We start from the raw sequence: 22,988 nt of genomic DNA on the forward strand, positions 1-22,988 counted from the left end.
TGTTTGGTGAGTCTGATAAGGGTGGGTGTCCCTGGGTTGACTCAGATGAATTGTTAGACTCTTGTCCTGGTGAGCTGGGGTCAGGTGAGTCTGGTTGGCGCTGGGTGCTGGTAGGTCAGGTCAGTTGAGTCTACTTAGGGTCAGATGCTGGCAGGTTGAGGCTTAGGTGTTTCTGGGTTGGGTCAGGTACATCTCCCGGTAAAAATGTAATATCTGCACATGGCTTAAGTGTAATAATAATTGCACTTATAATTCAATCTACATTTAATGAGAACAAAACGCCGTACAGTCACTAAGCTTCCCAATGCTTCCCTCTCCTCCTTTTTCCTCCACCTCTAAGGAACTTTATTTCTGAAACTTCCACTGATGTCAAGGGGAGCATGAGTCATCTAAGGTGCTCAGGGTCTGATGCCCACTTTATACATATGTTTATTCTCCAATCAAAGATTGGTAAAATGAAACACAAGGACTTCAAGTTATTTAACAGCATGCAATGAATCAGGGGCCAGGCCTAGACTAGAACCCAGGAGCCCTGAATCATCCTTTGTATTAACCGCTACAGCAATCTTAATGGCTCCCTATGATTTCTCTTATTGAAAAATTTCATTCCTTCTTTTGCATAAATAATCTTGACCAGGAAGTATTAAAAACTTTATACATAATTGTTTCTTCTGAAACAAATACATGCTACATTAAAAAAAAAAAAAAACAAGGAAAAAATCTAATTTTTGAAAATTATTTCCTTGAAATATCAGCATCTTTTGAAGCTAGCTGCCACATTATCCAATGCTTACAAAGCCAGAGAAAACTAGATCACTAAGGTGATGTGATTTCCCTCCCACACCAAGAAGTTTATGGAAGTGGGTGCATTGGCTGATAAATCAAAAGGATTTTTAGCTGCTATTTTCCCATGATAGAGCTACCTGCCCATATAGCCATCACTTATTTTTCCTTAATAATGTTCTATTTAGTAAGGAAAATAATACAGTACTGTATATTGGAAAGGTGCATTCTATTTTTTAAAACACACGCATACCACTTGTCTTCCTCCCAAATGTTAACCCCACTGATTCTGATTCCGCTCAGACATCCAAAGTCTTTAACTTTTTACTAGAATTGTACAAAAAAGTCCCAGCCAGTATCAGGTCTGTGTTGAGCTAAATGCTGTGTACACATAAGAAGAGCCAATGCCATCCACAATCCAAATAATATCAGCACAGAAGGATTATTTTCATTTTACAGATGGATGGCTGAAGTCAGAGAAAATGATGCCTAACTTTTTATAATTTCTGCATCTGATTTGGGATACTGGAATTTTTGGCTGTCTAACCTGAGACACCTTTAAAGGATTTGATTTTCACAGAGAAACTGCTCCATGCCATCTGAAAATTAGTCTTCTTTCAAGGAATCCTATGATGGGAAGCCAAAAACTGGGACATCCCAAATTCCTAGTACATAAATTTAGGCCTTGAAGATTTGTTCAAGAACATATAGGCCAGTTGGATAGAAGAACCACGGACTGAGCATCCTTTCTAAATTCTGAAGGGACTCTGCAAGTGTTTCAGTGTCTACCAAAGTGGACTTCGCAGGAAAAGAACCTAGTGTATATCTGTTTCTAACAGTTTTCAGCTTACTTGAAAACTTTGACTTCTTTTCTACATCTTGGAAATGCTAAATATCTTTAAGGAAATATAAACCACTGTAATTTCATTGCATGTGTGTGGATGTGTGCATTAAAATATGCAGATACATTATAGAAAATGAAAAAAAAAAGAGAGTTTCAAGTTTTTTTATGGAAAACTAGGAGCATTTTTTGTAATCTACTCCTAAAATTTGCCAGTGGGGCCACTCCTAAATGTAAACTTAACCGTTAACTCTCTGTGTGCCACAGATCTTGTGGGCAAAGCCCAGACAGGAAGGAAGGAAGCACTCATGTTAATCCAGCAAGAAATCATACATGTTAATGGTGGCCATTAACAGTGATAATAGTATCAGCATGACTGGGGAAAAAATAGTCCAAATGTCCTGTCAAATGTCCTGCTTCTCTTAGAATAGGATCATTGTAGTTCTTCCTAAATGAACCACAGTGGGGGACAGATAAGACAGAAAATAGCTGCTCTGATACCAAATTAGCAGAGATGTGGTAGAAGGAATAAAGACTCTCTTAAGCATATTTCTATCCTTTCTGAAGTTGCCTATCAAGAAAGCTTTTGCATTATCCAGTAATCCAAAACACATCAGTATTTGACTGCACAGATATAAGATATTTGGCTTCAGCTCAAATTTATTAAGCTACTATTTTCCTAAACAGGAGAATATGGAAATATTGAGGTTAAAAACAATATGAATGCACATACTTATTTTTAACAAAGCCTTTTCAGAGGAAATATATACCAAGTAAGAAGTGGAATTCCATTAGCAATTGAATGAATCTAAGAAAGCAGACTGTAGCATCCCAAATGTTTCATTCACTTTCTGTAATGATCTCTAATAAAGGAAGTTATAAAAGTGAATGCATGTAGTTTCTTTTCATTGAGGCATCTGCTCTAGTAGACTGAGTAGCAACATAGGAGCTAGTTTCTGAGTTCTGGCCCTGCCTCTACAATGATTGACTTATATGACATGGGACAGCTCTTGACTCTGGTCTTCAAGCCTTAGTTTTCCTTGTGTAAAATGGGAATGACACATCTATTTCAAAGGGCTGCTAAGATGCATTCTCAGTTAATACGTGTACATTTCTTTGAAAATATGCCATGAAGTACCATGTACATTAATGGGGCACCACACAGGTGTGGGAATCAGTTGAATTACTTCGCTTTGCAATACTGATAGCAAGTAAGAGAAACAATATGGTGAACAGAAATGCACATATCTTTTACTTCTGCCACTAATGAGATGAGTAGAGAAGAGCACAATAGAGAATAATACAGGAAAAAAAAAAAAGATTTTATATCAAAATCCATTGGTCATCCTGTTGAAGAGCTGCATAAAGCATCTATGGGCTACCAAGCTACCATATCTCAAGGGTTCTTTGGGACAGCTCTACCATAAAATATTCCCTGCCTTAGAAAAGATATTTTTATCACTCTATATCTTGTCAACCAGAAAAGGGGCATCACAGGCAACTCCTCACTCAGAAAGAAACTTAGGTCTGGGACAACCAAAGTTAGCTTTGTCAGTCGTCAGATTGAATTAATTCTGGATGCTGCTTCATTCAATTGGCTGCTCCCCAGATGGCTGAATGGTTCTTAGAAGTAGTTAGATTGCTATCTAGTGTGGGAAGCTGAGATGGGGGAGGGGAAATGGCATGTCTGCTCTGCCGACAGGCTAGGACTTTATTTTTCTGACAGCCAAATTTTTCACTGACAACTGGCTAGTTTTTTTCCAACTACTCAGCTGGTCTAATAAAAGATATCACATCTACCCAAAAAACCCAGCCTGCCTATGTCCTTAGACCAACACGGCTACAACCAAAACCTTCACTGCCAACCAGTAATTAAAACTGACAATGATGAAACAAAGTTTTAGCAACAAATACGTCATTTCCCAACTCAATTTACAATATAAGAAATGGAAGAAAACTTGAACTTACTAGAACAGAAGGATGGATGCCAATGGAAAGGAAAACTACAGAAAATGACAAAAAAACCAACCTACAGTTAAATGACTGATTACAGGGTGTCAGGTATGGGAATAAAAATGAAATTGGAAAAATCCTAGATCAAGAGAACTTTCTGAGACAACAAAAATTATAGTTACCCATGGCACTTGGGCATGCAGTTCCTTGGCTTCAAAGATTTAGGGCTTTTGTACTTGTGAAATCAGTTAGGAGTTAGGTAAGGTGTGAATTTACAGCACATTAACTACTTGTCTCGTATGCCCCATGTAGACATTCAGTCTTCCTTTGTGTGTTACAGCTACAAACCTTGAAGATACACTATAGTATTTTAGGATATACCTCCAACTGCAGATGACAATGTAGTGTGGAGTTACTTAGGTTAAATGAGTTAGCTTTGGTATTGAATGTAGTCTAGATGTGCCACATGGAGCTCTTACAAGCTAACTTACCCTGCCAAGAAGCAGGCTATATTAGCCCAGTGGTTGCCAACCTATTTGGCACTTCCACAGCCCTGCAAACTTCAAATGCATATGGCAAGCAAGGATCAGAAATATTTAAATTTGGTAGTGGCTGCAGGGCTAGGGAAATTTTAACCTCCTCTCACAGAAGTGTTCTGCCACCTCACTACCCTATGCAGCCAGAAGCTTGAACCCCACTGCTGTCCCTTCAGTGCCACCTTTACTGAGCATCTGGGACTCAGACTGGTACCTCACATGCTACAGACTGGTCAGCCCTATTCTATCATTTTGCATCACCTGGGGTTAGAATAAAAAAGAAAAATAAAGTCAAAGGATTTATTTTAAACATTATACAGAAGTGTGAAGAACCACTGCTGTGCACTGGTTCTGCATGGGATCTTTGGTGCGGGAGTCTCAGTGCCCCTTATCACCAGGGCTGACTTTATTATTTTATTGCTACAGCTGTAACAGGTATATTTACCCTATAGCCTTGGTTGAGGCATCTAGGGCAGCTTTGGCTAAAGCACCTAAGGATACTTTCAGTGATGGGTTCGCCATGTGACCAGTGACTAGCTCCAGGGCCCACACTTCCCATGGGACAGAACGAGCAAGGCTTGGGGATGCAGCAACAATCTGACATCTGAAGGGCCTCATGAAGTGGCACCTTCAGAGGCCATGACAGTGACAGGACAACTTGTATTCTTGGGCAAATGCAGGCCAGAAGCTGCCTGTAGAGTCACTGGGGTCTCCTGAAGCAGCTTGTCCCTCTCCTCACTGGGCAACACCTTCAGCAGGAATTCTCTTAATGGGATTGCCCCAGTTGTACCCTAAGGACCTAGCTGGGTAGCACTGTCTGCATCCAGGGGATTCCATGTGACAGTGGGATGTAGTGTCCTTGAGGGCTGATTCTAAGGCAATGCCACCCCATACTATCTTGGTCTCAGGGTGTCTTGTAGGGCAATGATATCAGAACCATGGCTCTGGGTGTTAATGAGGGCATCCTGGATGGTGAACACAGTGTGGGGAAGCATTGGGCCTTGTGGGGCTGCATAAGGGTTGCCCTGCCACATTACTGGGGGCACCTCCCACAGAGGGCTTGGCAAGTGGCAGTTATAGGCATGAACGCCTCAGGCCTTTGGAGGCTGGGGAGTACAGGAAACTCCCACAGGTGACGGTGGTACTGTCAGTGGTGAGAGCATGGTGATGGCAAGTGGTGAGCTCCCACAGGCAGCCACAGTGCTGTTGGCAGCGGGGGTGGAGGAATGGCGAGCGCTGACCAATGGTCGGCAACCACCTACAGACACTTCCAGCAGCAGCGGTGGCAGCCAACAGCAATCAGGGACCACTGCAGATGCCGCCGGGGGTGTTGGCAGTGTGAGGGATGGTGAGTGGTGACTGCTTGCAGGAACTGCCAGCAGTGTTGGTGGTGCCTTTTTGCAGGGGGTGCACTGCCAAGCTCAGGGGATGCATGTGCACCTGCGTGCACCCCCTACGCATCACCAATGGTAACAGGGTTGGCCTTAATCTGGTCTCCCTGGACTTAGAGCATACTGCAGATGTACAATTTCTGGCCTGGGGCTGAGAGCTGGGCTGTGTCAGGTCAGATAGGGAATAAGTTTTTCACTCCTCATGCTCTGTGGAGGGGAGGGTGCAGAACACCAGAGAGCAGAAAGAGGAAAGAAGAGTGCTCAGACTTACCTTTTCCTAGAGGATATGGACCCCAGCTGCTGCTGTAGTTGTCCTGCACCTGGTCCCTTTGGCTGGGCAGCATGGGTGATGTTGTATACCCAGCCTCATCTAACCGGGCAGCATGGCTTGTGCCCTGCACCCAGTCCCTCCAGACGGGTGGCAAAGGCTGTGTCTTGCACCATGGGGTATGTCTTGCATGCAGTCCCTCTGGCTAGGCAGCACAGAACAGTTCCTGCCCAGCTCTTCCAGTGGAGCAGGTCATCAGGGGCAGGGAAGATCCTGTGTTCGTCTTCCCCTCACCTTTGCACAGATAATCCTTCTCCAAACCCACTCCTATCTCTGCCCTCAACCATTTCTCCTTCACTTCCAGCAGCCTTTGCATGCCACACACAGCAGCAGCATGGGCTACTTATAGTATACATGATCCAGGTTGGCCACTTCTGCTCTAATCCATCCTTCCCCTAGTTCATACAAGTGTGAGATTGTTCCAAAACAGTAAAGGCAATATTTGAAAAAAAATACACAAAAACAATATGCCTGAGAATGATGTGGCAGAATTTTGAGAAAGAAGGAAGAAGTACACAACAGAAAAACTCAAGAAAAAGTAAGTGTAGAATTTCTAAGTCGCCAGATTACTTCAGTGGTGAAATAGTTTAATTTGTTATGATCATAACTTTGTTGGAAGTATGGCCTTTTCTCTAATCAGATTGTTCTATTCAGATTGTTCTATTTAGAAATACTCCTAGTTTTGCCAAGACCAATAGACTCTCAGAATACCATTGTGGGTGATCCAATTTTCTTTCAGAGTACTCAATTTTCTACTCCCTTGTATATGATTGCAACTGTACTGAGTGAGCACATCTACACATCCATGTTAATATGCATTAGCCTATTTTAACGAACATTGGAGCATCACAAAAAAACTCTATGCACTTTTGCTGATGCGCATTACAATAGGCTAATGCACCTTTTTCTAGTACCTCATAATGGAGGTACTAAATTGAATGTGAATTAGCAAAAGGAAATGCATGTTGTATGTATGTAGACATGCCCCTTGAATTTGTTTGTGCTTGATCTCCATACTACTTAGTTGTAAATGATAATAAAAGGCACAAAACAGTGAAGAACTGGGACTACTAAAGTTTTAGTTCTGTTTTTAATGACTTGGCAAACCAGCTCCAAACTACACCTCATGAAGCTACGTTGCTAGAATATATCCCATTATCTCATTCACTGACTGTCTAAAGAACAGTAATGAGGAGACAATTAGATTTAGTATCAGAAAAAATATTGTTTACATTTTCATTAAATTGATAATTAAGGGTGGTTTATACTGCACAGATAGTGGGTGGCAAAAAAGGAAAGACTGGCACGAGACAGAAAAAGTAAAACCAACAATGTTTAGATCTACCACCTTAGAATATGCCTCCATGTATTCAGATACTACAATAACATCACAGGCAGAGAGCCAATTGGAAATTTTAATTAGGTGAAGATTTTCTTAAACTTCCAAGATACAGACTCAGGATATGGCATGTGCTCACAATTGATAGTCAGTAATGACTGAATACAGTTAGCTCCGAGAATGTGCCTCCCCATGACCAGGATTTCCTATAACAACTACATTCAGCTGGAACAAGAAGACGCTTGAATTTGGGAGACAAACATTATACAGAAGCTGGACCTTAGGTATGGAACTCACTCCATCCCCAAAGAGAAAAAAGTACCACTAAATATGAAACTCAGGACTTTAAGATTTCCCTCAGTAATTTCTTCACAAAGATATAAAGCATACTTTCATGAATCAGAAAAGATTTTTCTCTTAGCGGCTCTGAAGAAAGAATGAAATACAGGTTGTTTTTTTTTTACTTCTAGTCTTACACTATGAGAGCCATTCGGGTACTATGATAATAAGAGCCAAATATATCCACAGGAAGAACAATAGGTCTTTCCATAATTATTTAGTGGCATATTTGAAAAAAGCAGACGTGCGTAGAGAAAGATACTTACATTTCAGAGAGGAATTAAATGTTTCATTTCCCCCCCAAATTGGAATAAAACACCAACAGGTTTAACTTTTCTGTGAAACAAAACATGACCCCTACTGCAGGGCAGCCTGTTAGTGGGAAGACCCCCTGTTTTCCAGCCTCCTGTCTTCCTATTAGCTTACTAAGTAGGCCACTTCAGAGCCAGGAACCTGGTAACCCTAGATACAGAGAAAATGGAGACCTTGGCTAGGAACAAACATTCAAAACATTCAGAGCCTGAATTGATTAAATCTTTGTAGTTTAGTTTAATCTGCCTAGGTTGAACCAATTTACAAGTGAATAGACATTCAGGAAATCCAGGCATATGGCTGTAGCGGCTCAGGCTAGAAGCCGGGGGGCGCTAGAGCATACTTTCAGCTGCTGCAGGGAAGCTGTGCTGGGGATGGGAGGCGGGGTGGGGGTGGGGAGTGGCCAGCCCCCTCAAGTGAACTGGCCAGGGAGGAGATTTAATTTCCCCTTCCCTGTCCCACCAGCACAGACCTGGACCAGGGTCTGCCTGGCAACCTCACCACTGCAGTGTCAGGGGCAGAAGCATGGCCAGACACCACCTGAAATACCCCCGAGGCAGAAGGGCAAGGGAGGGGGGTTATTCTCTGCTCTGCCCCAACAGGAGCAAAGCTCGGGTCTGCCCACCCCTACAGCCACCACCGCTGATTGCTCCCTGAGCAGTGCGAGCAACAGGATAAGCTCCCTCCCTGCCCCCTCCACCAGACACCACAGGGAGGGGGGAAATAACCCTCCTCCATGCCCCCTCAAGTAAGGGGGTCATGCTGGCTGGCGTCTGGCTGCCTGAGGGGAGCACAAGCCTCTTTCAAGCAGGGGGCTGCACTGCGGGCAGGAGTGGTGAGGTACAGTTGCTGCAGACTGTGCGGGGCAAGTAGCAGTAGCACTAGGGGAAGCTTGAGGGGCTGTGGCCACCCCTCTAAGCCTTTGTGCCGCTGCTCATCCTACACAGTTTGTGACATCTCTGCCTAACCCAGTGCAGACCCCCCTGGGAAGAGGCTTGCACTCCAGGGACACCATGAGAGAGGGCTCTGCCCCCGTCATGGGTAGGAGAGGAGGAAGAGAGGATTCTGCCCCCATCAGTGGCAGGGCCATGGCCAGAAGCCAGCCAGCATGGCCCCCTGAGGTGAGGGGGCAGGGATGGGGTTTATATCCCCCCCTTCCTCTGGCATCTGGAGAAGGGGGCAAGGAGATGGTTTATCTTGCTGCTCACCCTGTACAGGGAGCAATCGGTGGTAGCAGCAGTCAGGGTGGGCAAACCCTGGCTGCAGTTCCCCAGGGACAGAGGGAGCAGAAGGGGGAATAAACCCCCACCCTACCCCTTTTTCCTCAGGGGCTATGCCAGCCAGCGTCTGGCCACATCCTGCCCCCGCTGCTGCTGCAGCAAGTGGGGAGCCCCAGGCAGACCCTGGCTTAGGTCCATGCTGGTGGTACAGGAAGGAGGGAATTAAATCCCCTTCTTGGTCAGTTCACTTGAGGCTACTGCTGGGGCTGGCCATACCCCTGCCACTGGAGCAGCAAGCAGAGAAATGCCTGGCAGGTCCATGCTGCTGGGACATGGGAAGGAAGGGGGAATGAACCTATTCCCTGCTCCCTTCACCTTAGAGGGGCTGGCATTTAGCCATGTCCCCACCCCTGCCCATCCTTGCTGTGACTAGGGAGCAGAGAGTACAGCCCTGTCCAGGGCTGCAGAGCAGGTGGGGGACTGTGGTTTAACTTAAACCAGGAAGAGGTCTGGGAGAGAAGTTCCTTAAACTGGTTTGAGCTCAGTCAGTTAAGTCTGACACTATATTCAACCAGATTTATGTCAAACTGGTTTCAGCCATTTTGAAACTGGTTTATGTGCACTTGCTTATGTTCTGTTACAGGTTTAAACCAGTTTATAATCACGTAAGTCACTTCAGTCCATAGCCCTTGTGGTTTGCACAAGCTTTCTGCTTTCCATTAGTTTGTCACAGGACTTCTCAGGAGCTAGGAGCCTCGTCTCCTCAATAACTCAACAGGTTGGCTGCCAAGCAACCAGGCAGGTAAGTACTGTTAAACCCCTGCCTGATCTGGAACCTGTATGAACTTTATTGAAATCAAAGTATCTATATAAAATATTTCAACTCTGATTAAATTTAAAATTCAAAAGAACAATTTTTTTTTCTGACCAGGAAGAATTTTGGAGTAGTTGTCCTTTGCTAGCAATTTCTTCTAGTAATACCTGGTACTCGATTGTACATTAAACTCTCCCTTCAACCAACAAGACTGTCTCCATCACAGCAATGAGACATATTAGTCAGGAGTAGAAAACTGTTAACCACTAATAACTAGGATATATCTCTTCTATATATAGTTTCTTAATCTAATACCAAAAGAGACATTTAAATCATGTTGTCTGACATTTCGTATAGCAACAAGCCATATAATCTCACCCAGGTATCCCTACAACAAGCTCAATAATTTGTATTTGGATGGAGTCTTCTTCCCTGAATATATCCAGTCAGACTTAGAGGATGTGGAGAGATAAGAGACACTGGCACCTCCATTAGTAGTTTGCTTCAATGATTAATCACTATTGCTTTTAGGAAGTTGTGCCTAATTTCTATTTTGAATTTGTCTGACTTCAAATTCTAGCCAATGGTTCTCTCTTTCTCTACTAGAACTTGCTGTCCACACCAATACCCAACAGAGCCTGGTCTCCACCTCCATTTCACCTCCCCCCGCAAAAAAATCATTTAGCCACTGATTTAGCCACCTCTCCGCCTACTTTTGAAAAGATTGATCTCCTTAAGTCTCTCGCTATAAAACATTTTCAACCTTCATTTCTTTTTATCTTTTCTCCACCCACTCCCATTTTTTTCAACATAGTATTCCAGTAGGAATACTGTAGTTTCACATTTATAAATCCAAGAATCATATTAGATCTTTTGTAAGAATCTTTTACTGGGAGTTCACACTTAGCCTTATGATCCCTACATCATTTCAGATTCCTTCTTTTCCCAAGATAAATCCTTTACTCTCTAGGTATGGCCTGAGTGACCTGCTGTTACGTAATGTTTTAGGACATTTCATTGGTTATTTTGTTTGAAAAAAACAAAGTTCACTCTCTTTTACTAACCTGCCATTATTTTTAAATCTACCAGTCTTTGTATAATTAATAAATGTTATCGGTGGCGATTTTTTACAATGTCTAAAATCATAGATAAATACTACTGAATAGTGTTGATGCAAGAAAATATGGTAAATCAGTCTCATGTGCTAAGTATTTATTATCCTGCTTTGTTACAAATATGAAGTATTTACTGAACATTCCTATCTTTTCTGCAGCATTCTTATAAAACGTATTATCTTCATGTATACCAGGCTTCTAACAGCATCAGGATTCCTTTTATTCATTATATACTTCAAAAAAACCAACCCATCTTACTATTGTTAGCCTTTCCAAACATTATTTTTCCATAATGCTGCTGGCTTCCCTTATCAATTGTCTATCTGTCAAAACTTTTAAAGTGATACTGATTACTGTATTTTTTCCCCTTGTTTCCATATTCTAGATGGGTATGTATGTATATACACATGCATGTATGTATGCACACACTTCCTTTTTACTATATACCCAATATGATCTTTTTGTCCTCTTTCTCAGTTTTGCCTGTTTGTCCATCTAATACATTCTTCTTAAGGAACCTCCAATTTCTTTCAACATTCTTCATCTATAATTTTTCCATCAATATGTTCTACTCATAACTTGCTTAGCTTTCAGAAATTAATGCTATTTAAGAACAATGCAGCTTCAAAATGAAGCTATATGCAGCTTTTCCTTTGTTAGTCTATATTCAGTGTTATCAGGTTCAGTTTATTGGGTTTTCAGCAGTGACCACTTCCTATTCCTATTTATCTTTATTTATAAATTTATTTATAGGTACCTCATCCTTGGATGTATTACCTTTTGTATTTGAAAGTCATTATTTCTATAATTATTTTAAATTCTAATTATGTTTTATTACTGGGAGCATGAGACCTCCAAATTAAAATCCCCAAAGTAAAGTCCCTCATGAAAACATAGTCATTATTATCACACATTCTAAATAGGTGCTTATGGAATTCCTCATCTTGTTCCTGGTTGGATTTGGTATGTTATAACCAGTACAATTTCCTGGGCTATTGTTAGCATAGAGAGGGCTTCAGTCTCCCAGCAGCCCCTGCATCAGCAGTCTCAAGTCAATATGGAATTTACATTAGTGAAAAAAATCAACAAAAACATTATTTGAAGGTTATTTCCAGGTTCTCCAACTTCTGCGCAGTCAAAAAAAAGAAATAAAATATGGTCCTAATTCTATGAACCACATCTATGAAAAGCTACCATGGGCTTCTGCAAAATTTTGACCTGAATCTGAAGTAAGGATGTATTGGCCAATTTCCTTCCCAGTTATGCAGTGGACAATCACAGCTGAAATTAATCTCGTATCTCCAAATAATGTACTGTAAATAAAAGTCTGCTTCCAGACAAATAATATATAATCACTTGTAGAAAAACCTGACTTTCAAATAAGGGATCACAAGCAGTACTATACGCAGAATAAAGTCATGTTAAAAAAAAAAAAGCTAGGAAGGAGCTTTATCACATCATGTATGCCCTTTGGCAAAGAAGTTTATAGAATATATTTTTTCACTTTCCACTTTAAACTCTCATGCAATGAGATAAAACCATAACCCATCAGGTAAACTGTTTTCTCCTCCCTCCTCCCCCCACCATGATTATTCTACTTTCCAAATCCTCTTTGTAGTTTTTAAGAGATGAATTTAAAACAAAATCTAAAAACACTCATTATTTCAGATCAGTAACAATGCACAGAACACATAAAAAGGATTGGATAAGCTAATTTCTTTAGGTTCTTTTGAGAATTGTTACCTAAAAGTGTGAAGTGTTTATTTTAAAAAACAAAAGAGATGAATGTGTTTCTCTGTCTCATGTGAATACAAGTAGAAAATGAGTTGGTGACCTACCTCTAATCACAAACACTACATAACAAGGACAGAAGTATTTTTTCTGCTTTCTAAGTGCCTGGGATGCCATCAAGAGTTTCTAAGGACACCTGGGATATTTGTCAAATATATATATGAGAGAGAGAGAGAGAACTACACTTTGAGCCATACAATATGTAATTTTGACATTTTTAGCTTTTAAAAAGGCTTGGCACTTCATATCTGGGGAGGAGGGGAAAAAAAAAATCCAAAACAGTACATTAGATTTGATCCTACCCTGACTGCAGCCATTGAGAAAGCTCTCGCTAATATTAGTAGTACCAGAGTTGGGTTCAGAAATTCTTACTGCAGGGTGAGGGGGCAGAAGTGAACTGAGTAATATAAAGAAATACATTGAAATCATTTGGTTTCTATGAGATGTTACAATATAAGAGTCCTGCAGCTAGAGTGCTGCATTAAGAGAATTGGTAAGTGGGCACTGCCAGGTAAAATAAAAAGAACATTCATATTTCATTATTTGTATGACTTTATTTCAATTAATAACACTGAATAGCACAACCTACCATTTTAGCAGTAATTTACGTTGGACACTTGTAGGTCAATATATAAAAATACATTGATATACATAAATTGGCACACATTTTTTGTAAAGCTATAAATGTGGATACCTTGTATTCATATATATATACACATACAAATATAGCTGTACAAATTTGCAGCATACATTTTTATATCTATATGAATGCAAATCTATTATGTAAAATAGTTTTTGGCAGGAACTAAAATCTTGAGGTGTCCCTACAGTGTTATTAAGTAGAATAAAATCATATAAAGAATAACTGTGTACGTCTGGCAGCTGATTTTAAGGTAGAAAATTCAGTCTCTAGGTCACAGGTTTAAATTCCACTGAGGTCAATAGCATCTGATTTTTAAAATGGTCTGATGGCTAGTCAGTATAGTATATATGGAACAAATTGATTTACAGCAAGCTTATTGGTCATTTCAAATGCGTCAAGGAATTTTCAAGTTAAGTGAACCGAATTAATCCCACACCCATCCCTAAAGGTGATCCTGTCCTTAGGGTCATGACCAAGGCACTCTGACAGCTAGCATGAGGAAGCCTGTACTGTCACTTCAAAGGCTATACTTATCTTGTCGATAGGCAGATGACTGTATTCTGTTTCACCAACACTACAAAAGCACTTGATTTTATTTTCTATCTAACATGTGCCCAACACTTATTGACATGGAAATACTGAAAATGTGCAGCAGACCTGAACTACACTAAATACCTTTAAAAATTAATACTTTTGGCTCTCCAAATTGGGCCTGACCCTCCAAGCAGCCAACGATTATTTTTACCTACACATAGTCAGGAAAAAGTACAACTACCAAGGCTCTCAGGAAGTCAATTTCACATTAAATTGCCCATGTGAGCGTGACAAGAAAACATATCCTTGTTTCTGAGAATTATTTTATTGCACTAGGCTGTATGGATCCTGCTGCTGCAAAATAACCAAGAGGAGATCCCTTGCACACAAAGGACATGCCCAGTGCTCTGAATCTCTGCTGCCTGTTGAGACAAAAGCATATTGCTTGAATGTCATTTGCAACAATTCTCTCTGGTTGGGTTTAATTAATTGTACGCAAGGTCAAAATTGCTTCCCCCTCCGTTGTCTTCTCGTGCACTGGTTTCATTGCTACATGGCACACATACAGTCCTGGCGTAATAGTGTATGTTCTGCAGCATATGCAAGGGGAACTTTGCTTATATGCTTAGCAATCCAATTCTGTTTTTTAATTTTCCTTTTGCAAACAGGAAGGATTAGTGGTGCCCTTGCTTTAGGAAAACCATATGTGAGGAGTTCTCAAGAGTTCTGTTTGTGTCTAAATGTACAGCTATCCTTGTATATGCCTGCAGAACATTTTAATCCACTCAGTGATTACAGGAACGGATTCAGTCCTGGCAAATTCATTGTTCTTTTTAATTGTCAGCGACTGCTACACACCATTTGCCTGAAGCTATGCAATTAACATATCTTCACTACGCAAAATATTGCAATATGCTAAATGTTTTAAGGGCAAGTCCCTCACTCTCCACTTCTACCCAATAGTTGTCTCCTAATTAGATCTCCAATATATTAACAAACAGGAGGGAGGTGGGAGACAAGATAGAGGCTCAGATGAACATGAACGGACAATGCAGCTATCTAACACTTTTTCCTATTCTTGTGAAAAGTTTGATGAGAATATTTCTTGTTGCTCAGTGAATCAAAAGGAGATGGGGGAGGAGAAGCTCAACAAGAGAAATGAAAAACATGTAACCTGTGCCCTAAGATATTGCTATGGCAACATTTAAACAATGAACAGAAAACCCTGCAGGATTCTGCTCTTGCTTCCTTGGATACCAAATGTAAATCCTCTCTCTCTCTTTGTTGTGTGTGCGTGCGCGACTGACTTTGGCTGTTCTCTTTAATGGATAGAAGAACATTCCTGCTGCCCCTTTGTTTTAATTCTTCCAGAGAGATCACAGGTTGTTCACTTGCAATTAAAATGGACACGGTCACCATCACCCTCCTAAACACATACATACATGCATTCATGCATACATACAAATGAAGATTTTACAAAAAACTTCTGTCTATCTAAAGGAGAGGGAACTAATGGTTCTGGGAATGTGGGGAAGTATGGAGCCTTTCCTTTCCTTTTCCAAACATCAAATAGAACTTGCAGAAGAAAACAAGAAGTCAAGGCAAGTCTTTCCTGTCCTTTACCAGATGGGTGAAAATGGGAAGGATGAGAGGGAAACCCTCCTCCCAGTGACAGTTTTCAAGAGAAGTTACTTGCTGATACAACTACATTAAAGGGTTAGATCCAGTTTAAGGGACAGATCTTGCCAAAATTACTCACGTGGGCAAGATCATGAAGCGAAATCTCTAAATGAGCAGGAGTTGTTTACTTTCATGGGTCTACTGGCATGGACAAGGATATGTGGGATTAAATTATAGGCTAGCAGTAATACAGAGACTTACAACCTCACAATTATTTGGCTGCTCTAGAAATGAGTTGGTAGATCTAAGTGCCATGTCTTTGTGGGCAGAAGTCCATACCACAGGACCCCTTCCTCATAACTTTCTGAAAATCAAATATAAATTAAAGATTCTTTGTATGCCAAAGTAGAGGCACCTTGGTAAAGCTAGAAAGAAGCTTGCATTGCAGATAACTCTAGCATATTTTTTTTTTTATTGAACAGAGTAGCGATTTCTGTCTCCATAGTTGTGCAGCTGATACTTTCCATCACTGCAAATTCCCCATCATTTAAATAAATGAAAATAGAAAAAAAAAATCTTGTTGACTATCTCACCCCCAAAAAGACACCTCCATTTTCATAGTACTGAATGCTCAACCAGTTGCAAGAATTACACACAATTTCATGTGAAATTCTCTCTGTAATGAAGCAATCTTAATATCTTTACAAATATCTTTAACAGCTCTCATGTGATGTTGAACTATCAAACTACAAGATTGTATATACCTATGTATCACTAGTGTTGACTTTACCAGGTTCTTTTTCTGTTGGCCGTTGCCACCAAAATTATAGCACTAGATACACTGACACAGAGGCAGCTTGAATACAAAAGCTAATGTGGTGCCCAATATAAATCAGTTATATTTATATATATATATTTCTAAAGTGTAAAAAGATGGAGACTACCTAAATTTTAGATTAGTGATAACCTTTGCATCACTAAATAGGTTGTGGTTTTAGATTAAGTGATCTTTGACCCAATGCTCCAATCCCCCAACAATGACAACAAAATAGGACTTTCAAGCACAGCAATCTGATTTTCTTCTGCACTGGCATTTGGCATTTTCCTATATCCATAGTAGCTCATTGTTCACACTCTATGACCACATTTCCTAGCTGTCTTGGGTAATTATGGAATAGTTCACCCATATCTTGAAAAAGAAGACTGTTTACAGGATTATCATATGCTGCTGCACATTGCACCTGTGTTTTGCCACAAGTGATAGAAATAGAAAATGAGGCTTCATGTCCACTCAAGTTACTATAAAACATCACTCTGCATCTAAGTTTGTTTTCTAAGATCACCACTCATATTTTAGCCATTTGTTTTGTGCCCACAACTTCTTTGCAGTTGTCTGAATGCAAAAATATTTGAATGCAAATATTATGTGCATGGCAACTCCCGTCCAAGACTGAAACAGTTAATCCCAGGCTGCTTCATGTGTCTTTGGCTACTGTACTGAGTGATTCATTGAAGTGTGAAACTGTTGCCTTTTAAGAAGCAGACACATCCCTAGATTTCTAAAGTTGACAAGATTTGCCTATTCCAGCCCAGCTTTGTGAGTAAATTTTTCCCCAGTACTTCCTTAATATGAATGTATTGTAGAAATGAATGACACACGTATGTAGTTTCCCGTTGTTAAAAGATAGCCTGACTTTACCTACAGTTCCTCTGTTTATACATTCACTTCTCAAGCAATCCAATGAAAAGCTTCAAGATGTGTTTTCCTTGGCCAGCTTCTCTCTCCTCAATAATTACTGAGTAGCAGCTTGACATAAATTTAGCTGCTCTATTACTGCAACTGCTGATGCAAGTTTAGCCCACAATAAAGCAAAGAATTTGGATAAAATATGCAGGTACCCATGGGTAGGAGGGAGGAGATTGAGGGAAGTTGTATAATTATTTTGAGGGGCTGACAAACTTATTGCCCACTCAGTGTCCCAACAGAAAACACGTGTCCCGAAAAATAAATGGGTCTGAAAGCATTGCACCCTGTGCTGACTTAGTTAAGGAATAAGAAGAAGGATAAAAATAGACCTGTCTGTAAGGGATATAATCGTGCCTGCTTGCTTCTTGGTTTAATCTCAATAGAACAAATGAAAGGCCTAATGCTATGCCTGTGGGAAAACAAAAATTCCCATGGACTTTTCTGGGAACAGGATTGAGCCCAAGGTCTTTTATTGCCGTCAAGTTGCCAGCCCTGAAGGGCCATGACCTCTGAACTGAAGTCCACCTTTTAAAAGGTGGAAGCTTGAATTTCCATAAGGCCCATTAGCCTCAAATGGTTATGATCAGATAGGTAGAGTGAGTGTGTGTTTGTTTAACATGTATTTATCTGTCCTGTCCAGACACCTTGTAGGTCTGATTCATGCTTGGGTTCTTTGAGACAGGAATCTTCAGAAAGACTGTCAGAGAGGGGAAGATAGTCAGAAGCCCAGATCAAGAGCTGATCAACTGGTAAATTTTCCCTCTCAGATGGAAAAAAAAAAGTGGTAAACCTTGTTGTGCTTATTGCATAACAAAAATATCCTCATCTACACAATGGTGTACCAAATTATGTGCATGCCCTCCCCGAAATCAGTCTATTAAGTACTTGCACTTGGAGCCTCTACACAGAGACACCAAGGTCTGAAGAGAGAGAAAAACCTTATAGATTAAGAAAGCAGCCATGCTAGCAGACAAGAGAGGAGAAAAATGGCACTGGGTCCTCTCTAAAATGCAAGAATCTCCAGTTATTTTAAACACCATGTTATCCACCCTTTATTCCTCTCACCTCATTTCTGTAGGCAAGGACAGATGTACTTACTAGATACTGGTCCATCACCTGTACATCACTCCTCATCAGCCAAACCCTGCCTACCAAAGGGTTGGCATGACTATTATTATCAATAAGAATTATTATTATAAATTATAGTAATTATTACTAGTATTTCTGTTAGTACTGTTATTACATAATGTTACAAAGTCTATCAATTGCAATTCATCTACAACTGCTATTAAAGTCCTATGGGAATGAGGAGGTTTTACCACAAAACCACAGCAAATTGCTTATGAGATCTGGAGTAAATCTGTGGCAAGAAGAGCAGCTTTCTAAACTCTCCTTCGGTAGAAGGCCACCCACCCCCTCTTTGCCTAAAAACATCCTTAGTCACTGAATGCAAAATGTAACATTTCTCTCTGAACTGACTCAACATCATTTTTTTTCCCTTCCCTCTCCAAAATTCATCCTTCATCTGCTCACCTTATTATCATATTTTCATGTTATTACACTAAGTTTATCCACAGTGTCAGACTGAGTAACAGAATTTAAATAGGATCCCTTCAATTTCCAGGTGTTGAGGGGAAATTCTATGTGCATCAAACTCCTTTTGTACCATGCAACTTGCAGTCCTGATACAGTTTGGGCAATCAAGCAGCACAGCACCACACATTGCAGAGGCTTTCTTAGGAGATTTCTTTGCTAGTGAACATTTATAAATGCTGTCGTGCCAGGCAAGCAGGCATCTGCAACATCCTACCAAGGTTTGATTTTTACTAACCATAACATTTGATCTGCTGTGAGACTTTAGGTATATTCCTCCCTCCATGAGCTACAAATTAAATCTTGTAACTCAAGCAGATTTTGTAAAAGAAGAAGAGAAGACAAACACTCAGGGAAGGGGGCAAGGGGAAGGGTAGAAGAAAGAAGGATGTACAGTCTTTTTCAAGAATAAATTATAATAATAACAACAATAGTAATAGAGAAAAAGCACTTACTGTATACTCAGAAGACTATCCAGATAGAAATCCGAACGGTTAACAAAATAAATGTAAAAAAAAAAAAAAAAAAATGCAGCTGGTGTGGGTGGGAAAACTATTTCATTTCAGCAGCAAAATCAAAATTATGAAAAGGAAAGAAAAAAGAAATATCCAACTGCAATTTTCCATCAATTTCAGTCCACATAGGCTCCAATCCTTCCCTGACTCCCTTTACCTCCGTGGTGTTTTAACTTTTCTGTTTAAAATTGTCGTAGCCATAGTATTCAATGTTTGTCATCTTTGGGGGATTCTTTTGCTTTAAAAAATAAATAAGCATTAACACCCCCCACCACCAGAAAAAGAATGGTCCTTTTCCTTTCTGAAACTTTTCATTCCAGTGAGGATCCTTTGCTTAGTTCCCCTTTTCTGAGGTTTTCTGCCTTTTGGCTCCTCTGTTCTCCATTGCAAATGATTTAGTTTTTCTCTGGAAGGCAGAGGGGGATATATTTATTTCTTTAAAAAAAAAAAAAAAGAACAACCCTCTATCTGAAGCAAGACTGTTTTCATTTAATGTAATTTTGTTGTGACTGTTAAGATCCAGGTCTTGCTAGGCAATTTTCTTCTTCCCCCTTCTCTGCTGCACTATCAATTATCCAATCCATGTGTCTCCACGTTAGATCGGGGTTTCCCATTCTTCCATTTTCCCTATTCCTCCCCCCCCCCCACATACATACATACCTTTACCAAAGAGTCTTCTCTCACATTTGGATTTTTTAATATTAAAACAATAAACTTTTCAGTCTCTCTTTTCCCCCTCTCCAAAGATCTGATTAGATTTCCAATCACAACCCAATGCGCAATTGGATTTTTGATTTCAGTGAAAAGCCAGCATCCACAGCATCATCACCATCTCCTCTCTTCAAACTCCACATTATATCCTTTTGCTTTCCCTCCAACTCCTCTGCATTGTCATAATCTCACATTTAATGGAAAGCTGGGATGAAGGGTAGGAAAAAATTCAAGGTTCCTACCAGCTGTCAAGAATAAATCCATTCCCTTTTTATTTTATTTAAACACTTGGGATGAGTGTTTTTAACACCCACTTTTGCCTTTGCCCCCACACTTCACAGATCTTTCTGATGTTAAAAATCCCCCTATGGGGCACAAAAGTACCCTGGGGGGATGTGATTTGTCCTCCTAGTTGTGAATTTCATAAGCACCGGGCTCCCCTGGCTCTTCATTTCAGATTCCTCTCCATCTTTTGTCCAGCAGCAATAAAGATCCAGCAGCAGCAAGATAGATAAACTTCTTCTATTTCTTCTTTGGGGAGAAGGGGAGAGGGGGAGAGGGAGGGAGGGAGAGAAAAGCCCTCCAATCTCTGCCTCCCTTGTCCTCCCCCTCTCTTACAATTGCAGTTCCGATCTCATGTTCAAGCTCAGCCTGGTATATTTCAGATCTACAAGTTGGATTCCCCTTCCGCGCAGCGGAGACTTAGGTTCCCATCTTCTTCCACATGCCAGTTACCTTCCCCCTTGACTCCCGCCCCCTCCAAGACGAAACATTCCCAGGACCGCAGCAGCTTCTTTCAGTCCTTAGTTTCATCCCAGAAAAGCCAGCCCTTTGCACAGCAGAAAACCTTCCTGCCTGCCATCAGCTTCAGCTTGAACACTTCCAATATATATACATGTATAAATCCAGTTCCAGACAGCTGCTGCTGTGAGTAGCTTTGTGCGCGCTCTCTCTCTTACACCCCCACCTTTACACTGGCACCTCAGGATTTGCAAAGGTCCCGGGGGCCAGTCTTTCTGGCTTTGCTTGTCCCTTTTCCCCTCTTCCTATCTCTCCCTTTCTCCCTTTTTTCCTCCTTTTCTCTGCTTGTGATCAGTAAAATACAATTACCCAATTACCTCCCATCATCTTAGCACTGATTGGTCAATTGCATTAACACTTGATGGCAGGGAAAATGGTATTAGAGCTCTTGTGATAGGGCACTGCTGCCACCTGGCTGCCAGTCTGGGAACAGGCTCACAGTTACCTCAAGAAACCTCAAGTCAGGAAGGGGTAATTGAAAAACAAGGGATCATCTTAAGGAAAGGAATGTCAAAACTCATTTTCTTAAAAGCTTTTCTCATTGTGGCAGCCCACCAGCATTCACAGGTACATGCCTAGCCACAAAAGGAGAGGGAAAGTTAAACAAAGCAGAAAAGGTTTCTAAGTACAAACTGAGACTCTGTGGATGACATTTATTCATTTAAAAAGTTTTTAACATGTTTACCTCAATAAAAGAAAACACACTCAGTATAGGTTGCTTGCATATTTATAGGCCAAAAGATCTATAGGCTCTAGGGGTTGCTACTTCCATTAAATGAGAAAGGTACATCAATAGAATTAATATCCATCCCAAGTGTAATTCCACAGGGCTGAAACTGGCCCAAGATTGCCCAGATTTTGAAGACAGGGTAGAGTGGTTGCCTGCTGTAGTGAATATACTGCTTTTTTTCCTGCTTGCAAACAGAGCCCCCGATCTCACACATGCTTATATATACACTTAATTTGAAGAATATTGATTGAACTAATCCTTGGGTGTACATGAGAATTTACAAAAAATGGGCCTTACACTAACAAAGGTTCTCATGTGTTAAAAGTAATATGTATAAATACTTATAGGATCAGAGCAGAGCATGAGTGATGCACTCTCTCACTTCTTTCTCCTCAAATCAGAAATAACTTATTTATAGCTCTAACTCCTCCACATGCATACACAGAAAGAATTAGTCAAGCACTTTCATGGTAACTGTAGTGGATTTCATAAATCAAGCTATTTCTTCTACCTATTTTTTTCATTCAGTAGCACAACGATCCATTTACTCCCTACAGAAGTAAAATATATGTGGTATCCTTATCTTAGATCTATAACCTAGCTTCATATGAAACTGGCAAAAGTTAAAAGCAAGAAAAAAGAAACCGGAGGAGGTAAGCTCACAAAATATATGTTGCAATATGAAAAGATCTACAATTACAGAATACATGCTCTAGTTCAGTTCAGTTCAGTAATAAAGTCATCAGATCATTAAGAGATGTTGGAACCCAGTCCCATGAGCAACTTTACAATGAGTGCATCTACACATGTTATTATGGTGAAGAAATAAATTCCAGCACAGTTTGCACCAGAGTCAACTGTTCCTGGGTGCACCATTTACATGTGCAGCCAGGACAAGAACACTTTAAGCCGGGGCAGAGCAGCCCCAGGCTGGCAGAAGGCAGAGGGGATCAGCTTGGGGCTCCAGGTGGCATTGAGCTATGGGGGGGCTGGCCAGGACACGAGGATGTTACAGTGCTAACAGCAAGCACAGGCCCCGCACTTTAACACCCTCATGACCCAGCCAGTCTCTGTCACTGTCTACACATGTGTTTTAGTGTATATGAGTACTCCACCATAACATAGTACTATCTGCAATGGCAGAGTTAATTAATTTACTGCACCCTAATACCAGCGCATGTGTAGTTGCTGATTCTTTCTGCAGAGCTAATTAGTCGACTATGCAGTAAAATGCACATGTATATCCACCCAGCTAGTCACAATGAGTCTGTTGGAAGAAAGGCTGCCTATAAACATGCTTGGAGGGGGAGGGAAGGAGATGGTACTTTAATT

The 22,988-nt window shown here is 40.7% G+C and overlaps 1 protein-coding gene across 3 annotated transcripts in view; it reads right to left on the minus strand.

Moving 5' to 3' along the window:
• The window catches only part of LRRC4C (leucine rich repeat containing 4C), a 140,494-nt gene extending 119,295 nt beyond the window's left edge, over positions 1-21,199 (minus strand). For 2 of the 3 annotated variants that reach the window (XM_019552287.1, XM_019552285.1), the window contains exons 1-2: positions 20,075-21,199; positions 19,355-19,820 (exon numbers count right to left, since the gene is read on the minus strand). The gene's annotated coding sequence lies outside the window, so the exon portion shown is untranslated. Of the gene's footprint in view, positions 1-19,354 lie in introns of all 3 variants that reach the window. The other variant, XM_019552286.1, reaches the window with a different exon arrangement.
• Positions 21,200-22,988: the final 1,789 nt, after the last annotated feature.

The sequence above is a fragment of the Crocodylus porosus genome, unplaced genomic scaffold (assembly GCF_001723895.1).
Source record: "Crocodylus porosus isolate Cpor-Errol unplaced genomic scaffold, CroPor_comp1, whole genome shotgun sequence".
In the NCBI taxonomy this organism is placed as follows: Eukaryota; Metazoa; Chordata; order Crocodylia; family Crocodylidae; genus Crocodylus; species Crocodylus porosus.